General features: G+C 54.9%; 1 protein-coding gene across 6 annotated transcripts in view; it reads right to left on the bottom strand.

Moving 5' to 3' along the window:
- Positions 1–8,235, bottom strand: part of Sema4d (semaphorin 4D) — a 117,283-nt gene extending 109,048 nt beyond the window's left edge. For 5 of the 6 annotated variants that reach the window (XM_047526284.1, XM_047526287.1, XM_047526278.1 and 2 more), the window contains exon 1: positions 8,015–8,235. The gene's annotated coding sequence lies outside the window, so the exon portion shown is untranslated. The remainder of the gene's footprint in view (positions 1–8,014) is intronic. The other variant, XM_047526286.1, reaches the window with a different exon arrangement.
- Between the last annotated feature and the right edge of the window lie 246 nt (positions 8,236–8,481).

Here is an 8,481-nt window from a genome sequence, read left to right on the forward strand (position 1 = left end):
CATCAGCTCACAGGGAAACTGCGTACAGTTAAGCATGACTCCCATTCCATCTCGTGGCTCCCTGGCAATTGTAAACCTGCTTCCCGTCCCTACGGATTTGCCTATTCATAACATCTCATAAAAATGGAATCACATACCGGGTGGTCTTTGGAACACCTACTTTCGCTCAGCAAGATGCTCTCGAGTTGGATCCACACTGCGGCGTGCCTCAGCAGCTCACTCCTTTTTACGGCTAAATACTATTCCACTGGTGCATACACCACATATTGCTTACCTGTCCATCCGGCAATGGACAGGAGGTGGTTTCTACCTCTGGGCTACTGTGAATACTGCTACTATGAACCGTGGGGTGTAAGTTTTCTTTGAGTCCATTTCCAACTCTTTGGAAGTAGAAGTGAAATCGCTGGGTCACAGGGTAACACCAGGCTTAACTTTCTGAGGAACCTCCAAGCGGTCTGGCAAAACGGTTGCACCATCGCCCCTCCCCCTCAGCGGTGCGTGAGGGTTCTGTTTTCTCCACACCCTCATCGACATGCGATTTTCCTGTTCTTATTAACGCCGTCTGGTGAGGTGTGAAGTGGCATCTCGTGGTGGTTCTGATTTGCATTTCTCTGTGACAAACGATGCCAAGCATCTTTCCTCATGCTTCTTGGCCATCTGTGCATCCTCTCTGGAGCTACGTTTACTCGTGTTTTATGGGTTATTTGTCTTTCTGTTGTGGAGTTTCAGCTCATAACCTTTTAATAGGACACAATTCAACCATCCACCAATAAGGGAATAAATAAACCATGGTTCCAACCATACAATAAACTACCATTCCACAATAAAAAAAGACACAAAGTACGGACATACCCAGCAATACAGAAGAACCTAAAGACATCATGCGGAATGAAAGGAACTAGACACAAAAGAACATAAAACATACAGTCCCCGTATCCCCAGTTTTGTTTTTAGTCACCCACAGTTAATAAGGCTCCAAAAATATCAAATGGAAAATTCTGAGAATAAACAATTCATGAGGCTTCAAGTGCACATCATCCTGAGCATCCTGATGAAATCCCACACTGTTCCACCCCATCCACCCGGGACGTGAACCATTACTTTGTCCAGCGTATCCGCCCTGTATACGCTACCCACCTGTTAATCACTCAGCAGCTATTTCAGTGATGAGACCGACTATCATGATACTGCAGTGACTGTGTTCAAGCGCCCCTTTTTTCACTTCATTATGGCCCCAAATCACAAGAGTGAGGACACGAGCAATCTGGACATGTCAACGAGAAGTCATAAAATGCTCCTTTTAAGAAGATGAAAGTTCCAGACTTAAGAAGAAAGATCACATGCTGAGGTTGCTAGGAAGGTATTTTGTCAGAAAATACACATAACTAATATCACCATATATTGTTATAACTGCTCTGTTTTATTATTAATCATGTTGTTTCTGTGCCTAATTCATAAGTTAAATTTTACCATAAGTACGCATGCATAGGAAAAAACAGTACACACAGGGCGTGGTACTATCCATGGTCTCAGGCATCCACTGGGGTCTTGGAACACATCCCCCAGGACAAAGGTGGATTACTGTGTGCTCTCACTCCAAAAACCAAGAAGAAACAAATCGAATTTGTAATAATCTAATCTAAACACATCAACAGTGGAGGGGGAGTGAGTACCAAGGGCAAGAGGGAATTGCAGGGGATGCTCAGGCCGGATGGTCCCTGGGGGCGCCACTCAGTCCTGCTGCAAGGGATCCTGAGAAAGATGAATGGCCGGTTCATCTGACCTGCCAGGTGGAGGCTTCCAAGGCTGCCCTGGATCCTGGTCACAGTGGCTGGCGAATATTCCCCCTCGAGCAGCCCCGCCCCAGGCCTGCCCCTCCCCCACGCGGGCTCCCACTTCCTGAGGGCAGGTGTCCTGGTGCTCTGATTCTTCAACTGCACCTGCAGGTCCCATGAAGCAGACTGCTGGTCCCGCCCAGAACCCCCAGCTTGGCCACGCTGCCTTTCTGATGAGTGCCCACGAACATGATCTGCTAGTTTCGAATCACGCCCCTGAAGCGTGCGCCATCCTCCAGCAAATGCCCCTAGACCACCGGGTCCCGTGCCATTCCCCAGCTCAAGAGCCACCTCAGGTGTGTCCGTCCACTTGATCTGGGCTCCAAGAGAGCAGGGCCTTCTGTCGCTTGGCTCCCTACTCTCTCGCGCCAGTTCCCACGGAACATTTGCTGGGGGAGCAGCGGATTTCCATGTAGCAGGCGACTCCGAGGTGGAAAGACCCTCTGAGGTGCAGTGGAGCCCCTTCATCTCTGGCTTCACTTTCTGTGCTTTCCATTTTACCCACAATCCACCGGGGTCCAAGAGTGATGGACAGCCCCACCAATGACTCACGAGTGTCACGCCAGGTTCAAGACAGTGTGTTGTCACAACAGTCCTGTTTTATTATGTTGTCGTTAATCTCTTACCACGCCTGATTTATAAGTAAAACTTTATCATAGAGAAGTACATAGAGGAAAAAACTCCCCTCCGTGGGATTCGGTATCACCCATGAGGTCAGGCATCTGCTGGGGTCTTGGAAGGTGTCCCCGTGGATAAGTGGGGACTAAATACGACAAAGAGGTCAATTACCAGGGCCCATAGCAGTGAGGTCCTGGGACCAGGACCCCTAAGACTCCCCCGAAGGAGGGGGACTTGCAGAATGGTCTGAATGGGTTAAGAGGCTGCGTGTCACCCGCAGCCTCCCTGGTGACCTTGAGCCCGACCTAGAGGAGCTAAGCTGAGAGCCACACCACCAGCACCACTGCTGGGCCCTCCTGGACCCCAGAAAATGGGCCAACAACAATGACAATGACAAAGACAACAAACAAAAGCTCCCAACACACACTCAGAACGGGTGGCCAAGCGCTGGCCTAACTGGGAACATACTGTCCTTCCCACAAATAGGACATGCACCGACCAAAGGGCCAAGCAGCCAGACTCCAGATCAAAGCAGGTCACACTCTCACAACTCCAAGTTCTTCCATCGGGTGAGGAAAACTTTTTTTTAAAAAAGAAAGAAATCAGAATTTCTAGCGACCTCTGCTCTTCACTCTGCAGACACCTACGCTTAATGCATCTTTTTTTTTCCTTGGTGGTCAGTAGCTTCAGGTCACCCCACAGATCTTCTACTATGTTATACAGGGGGAGCCTCAAATCCACTGAGAAGGCGGGAACAGGCCCCAGGCACAGGATGGGACGCAGAGGACCCAGGCCAGGCTCAGACCTGGCTTTGCCGGCCCTGGTCGACTCCTGCATGTCAGGGTGACACTGTCACTCATTTCAGGGTCCCCATCCCGTCCCCCCTACTGCTGAGGGTAGGATATCAGCAGGCCCACAAAGCCAATAATGACTGATCCACTGATTGCCTGATGTAAGCCAAATCATCCGCTATTAACTGTGTAGGAACACCAGTTTCTACAAACCAACCTCTATTTAAAATCCCTGAGAAAATCAGATGACGTCGCGGAGACGCCTTTCTTAAGATTGATTTTGTAATTACAAGAATAACTCCATGAACAGAAACCGACCGTACAGATGTGTGTAGACGGGACAAGGTACAGGTTCCCTTCCCCCCCGACACACTCACTTGCACATGCGCTTACACACTTACTCCCACTTCCACACGCACACTCCATGTACTTCCACACATTCACGCTTGGTTACAAGCACACACACTTCACCCCAGATCTCACTCACTCACACTCATACACTCACTCTCTCTCTCTCTCACACACATACTTAACCTACACACACTCTCACTCATTCACACACACACACACACACACACACACACACTTTCAAGCACACACACTCACAGCCCCCACCCTGCCCCTTGCTAGCTGTGTCCCTAGAGCCTGGGCCAGGGCCTGGCCCCGGTCCTAGTGCACACAGATGCTCCATAATTACCTGCCCGATACACGGGTGTGTCCTTCCAGACACATGGGGAAGAGTGTGATGTGCACACACGCATGTGAACACTTCCACGCCTGAGTCCCTATCCACTTGCCTGTGAACAGGACCATTCTAGGTATTCTACACCAAGGGGTTGTTAGGGTTTGGATCTGGACTGTCCCCCAGGGGCTCCTGTGTTGAAGTGTGTAGCCATGTCCAGAGGTGGGGCTCTGGGGAACTGGCCGGACCACGAGGGCAAGGGCTGGGACCTCCTCAGTGGATTAATCCACTGGTGTGGACCCGGGGAGGCAGTGGAACCTGCAGGAGGTAGGACCCAGCTGAAGGAAGGGGGACCTTGGGGTGTCCTCAGCCCCTTCCCCGCTCTGCTCTCTGCCTTCTGGCCGCCATGAGACCACAGCTCTGCTCCACCAGGCCCTGCCTGCCATGATATGCCCTCTCACCACAGGCCCGACAGCAGGGGGCAGCCGGCAGACAGGACCCTCTGACGCTGGGAGCCAAAGTAAAGCTCTCCTCCTTTAATTTGTCTTTCCAGGTGTTTTGTCCTAGTGATCAAAAGCTGACTATCACGGGGTGACGTTTTCACTTCACAGATTGGCACATCTTTAAAGAAAAACTTGAGTTGTTTCATGAAATAAAAGATTCAAAGGCTTGTTTGGGGGTGGGGGGACGGGGGTTCCCAAATTATTGTTAACTTTTGACCATGGAGTACTCAAAAGTATATACGAGTGGCCAGAACAGAATAAGGAACCAGGTACTTTCACCTAGACCCCAAACTGTCCTCCACAGACAATCCCTGCCCCTCCCCCGGACCAGGAGTACATCCCCAACACCTCAGAGCTTCCTCAGCAAATGCTGAGATTTATTGCTAAAGGGCAAAGATCATTTTAACATAACCACACTGCTGCCATTAAGGAATTCCTTAGAAGCATCACTCGCTCAACAAACGTCCAGCTGTCTCACAGGCAGCCCAATTCTGAAAGCTGTGATCTTGGATCAAATGTGGATCTGGTCGGGAGCTGTGGGTCAGGCTTTGTCCAGCGCCCACCATCTCACGGAGCCATCTGGAAGCAACACCAGGGAGGTGTGCAGTTGCGCAACCGTGGACTGCACCTGGGAGTTTAAACGGAGTGACAGTACCCTGGTCCCCCAAGGCTCACACCTGTCCCAGAGGAAGTACCCCATGTAAATGCAAATGCACTCAGGGAGGGTCAGCAAGCTGGAAAGGGAGCCACACAAAGCAAAGCAGCCAATCTGCTCATCCCAAAGATCCAGCAGATGGGTGGGCCAGTAACACCACCCTGTCTGTGTTCAGGGGAGGCCGCTGGCTCACCTCCTCAGTAGCCGGGTCAGCAGGTATTTCCTCCTAACAAATCTCTACTTTTTCCTGCATTACCTCTTGACAGCAGTCACACAAGTCCCCAGCAAAACCTGTCCCTAAAGAGTCTGCCCTACCAGCCCTGCTGTTGGGCTACGCCCTGAGTCATCCAGGGGCAGCAATAGCCCTGGATGGAGATGGCACGGGCAGAGCTGCCCGGCTACACCTGCCAACCCCAGGACAACAGACCAAGGCCAAGGCGAAAGAAGACCTTCCTCCAGTGCCCCTGACCCACTCCTCCTCACCTAGCCTATTCTTCCTCGTGGACCTCAACACTAAAAGGGAAAGAACCCGCACCAGCTGCAAACTGCACACCGCAGTCTTTCACCTAGCGAGGATCCTGGAGTGCCAGCCATCGGAAAGCTGTCAGTCTAAAAGAGCTGGGAGCTGGGAAAACGGGGTGCATCAGCCTGAGCAGGGGGACTTGGAGGCACAGCACAGTCAAGCTATCTTCCCAGGAGTCCTCTTAACCCAGCAAATTCGTAACATGAGGGGGGAGGTTGCTATAAATGACAAAACAATCAGGAAGCGACAAGGCATGTCAGAGCTAACCCAGGAAAAGTAGTGACGCCCTGATGGGGAACATGGGTCCCAGCACCAGCCCAGGAGCCTTGTAGCTCAGGGCTCAATACACTGGATAAGGGAGACAGATTGTTCTGCCACCCTCCCAGCCACACCCAAGCCTCTCTGGACAGGCTCCCTTTGGAAGCACAGTGAAGGGATGGAGAAACCATTGATCTTCGCAATGCATTATTGATTGTGCTGTTGCGCTGGCACCAGCCAACATTTCCTCCCTCCTCCCCTCCAGGCCAGCCATTAGTATGCATTCCCAAGCACTGGCCACACACACACACGGCCTGGTATGGGGAAAGAAGTTCTGGATAACATCTGCACCACACAATCCACTTGGACTATCCACAAGTGGATGATGTTACCAAGGACATCTCCCGGGCCCCAGACCCACTGGACAGCTGGGGCAGCATGGTCAATGCATGCACCCCAAACCTTGGCCCAAAGCAGGCCACCACCTGCCAAGACCTCAGCCACCCATGGAGATGCACTTTCAATAGACTGTGTGTGCCAGTCAAGTGGATGGGTTGGTCAGGCGTCCATAGATGGAGGGACTCAATGTTTCTATTTTGGACAGCAGACAAACAGACAAGCTGTTAGGGGGAGGCAGTGTGCTCCTCACAGGATCCCTCACTCCCATGCCAGCTTGAGATCTCCTAACAAGGGGCAAAGGGATGCCAAGCAGAGAAGCTTTATTTCTTTGTCTTACTGGCTGCATGGACTACAGACACTTTTATGGATGGGTCTGAAGGTCTATCATTCCCGGAGGAAGGACAGTCCATGTCCACAGAATCACCACCCCCATCCCATCCCCTCCCCTGAGGCCTGCTTTCTTTTCCCCCCACAGACAACTACCAAGACATGATGTGCACAGACACCAACGGTCAAAGTGACAATCAGGGCATTATCATCTCTACCAAGATCTTCTCCAAGTGCTGACAGAGGCTGCCTATTTCTGGGACACAGTAAACATTCCCAAATAACCTTGCCTGGGCAGCCAGTAGGAAGGCCCCAGGCCTGAGGCACATATGAGGTGACAGGCCACTGGTGTCACTTCACCCCCTGGAAAGGAAACTTCCGTTTGGTGGCGCCTGGTGGACTCAAAAGACTCAACAGGGTCAGATGGCTGGCCACAAGCCCCAGGTCCAGAAGGGCTTGGCCACCCACGGGCCTGGGATGTGCTCAACAGTGAGGTTTTCAAAACAAAAGCAGAACAATTTCATGTGGCAAATGCTCCAGAAAGGAGGGACGGGCTCTCCACACAGGCCTCATCAGAAGTGACCTGACCATCCACCGACTCCCATTCACCCAACTACCCTCCAAAATGCTAAATCACGTAAATAAAGAGGTGAACTGCCTGCTCAACCCTCCTCTGCATGCTCCTGCTGGTAAAACCCCCAGCAGAACCAGCCCCTCGCAGTTCACTAGGCAGCTGCAACAGGTGCAGCCTGGGCCATGGCTTGCGGTTCCGTGCGGTTCTAGAATAATGCAGCCCCAAACCTAAGGGAATCTAAGGCCTGCAGTGCCCACGGCCACCACGGCGGTCGCGGCAGACCTGCCCCACCTGTCTGAGTGCCCGGTGCTGCATCCGGCGCACAGAAGCCGCGGCCTCTGCGACCGAAATAGAAGCCGGCGGGGGCCCTGCGCTTGGCCGGTCGCAGCCGGGCCAGGCGAAGCCGGCCTGACCCCGGGGACCCGACCCCGCCGGCCAGAGCGCGGTGGGGCCTGGCCGAGTGCGCCGCCCCCTCCCCAGTCCGGGTCTGCAGCGCGCCCGCGCCCCCGCGCCCCGGGAGCCACCTGCGCGCCGGAGCCCGGCCGGAACCGGGAAGGGGAGGGATCCGGGGAAGACTCCTGGGGTCCTAGGGTTCGGACGAAGGGTCGGGTAGGAGGCTCCCGGTGGCGTTCCGGGAGGGGCTCGGGGAGGGACCCGGGGAGGAGTCCAGGGGGTCCGAGAGAGCCCGGGAGGGGGCTCCCGGAGGGGTCCAGGGTCCAAGGAGGACGCTCCAAGGAGGAGCCCGGGGTCCCCGGGTGCAGGGAAGGGGCTCCGCCACGGGGCCGTGCGGCCCCCGCGCACCTGCCCAGCTCCGCGCGCCAGCCCTCCCGCACCGGTTCCGCCGCTTACCTGGAGCGCGCGTTCTGCCCGCGGCGGCTCTCGGCGGGGCCCGGCCTGGCGAGCACCGCGCCAGGAATGGCGGCGGCGGCGGCGGCGGAGGCCAAGAGCTCGGGGAGGGGGCCGTGGGCGGCCTGGCGGCGCGGGATGCTGCGGCGCGCGAGGGCGCGGAGGCCGGCGCGGGGACAGAGGGCGCGGGGCGGGCGCGCAGGCCCCTCCCCCGCTCCGCTCCCCGCCGCCTCCTCCCCCTCGCCCTCCTGCCTTCGCTCCCCGCCCCTCGTCCCTCCCTCTCTCCTCCTGCCTCCTCCCGCCTCCTCCTCTCTCCCCCACCTCCCTTCCCCTCCCTCCCCTTTTTCTTGCCGGTTCTCCACCTTCGCCACACTCCTCTCTGCTCCCCTCTGCGCTCACCTCCACTGCCCTCGCCGTCTTCCACCCATCTCTCTCCGGCCCCTCCTTCCTCCCTAACTCCCTCCTTCCTC

This window comes from Sciurus carolinensis, chromosome 15 (genome assembly GCF_902686445.1).
Source record: "Sciurus carolinensis chromosome 15, mSciCar1.2, whole genome shotgun sequence".
In the NCBI taxonomy this organism is placed as follows: Eukaryota; Metazoa; Chordata; class Mammalia; order Rodentia; family Sciuridae; genus Sciurus; species Sciurus carolinensis.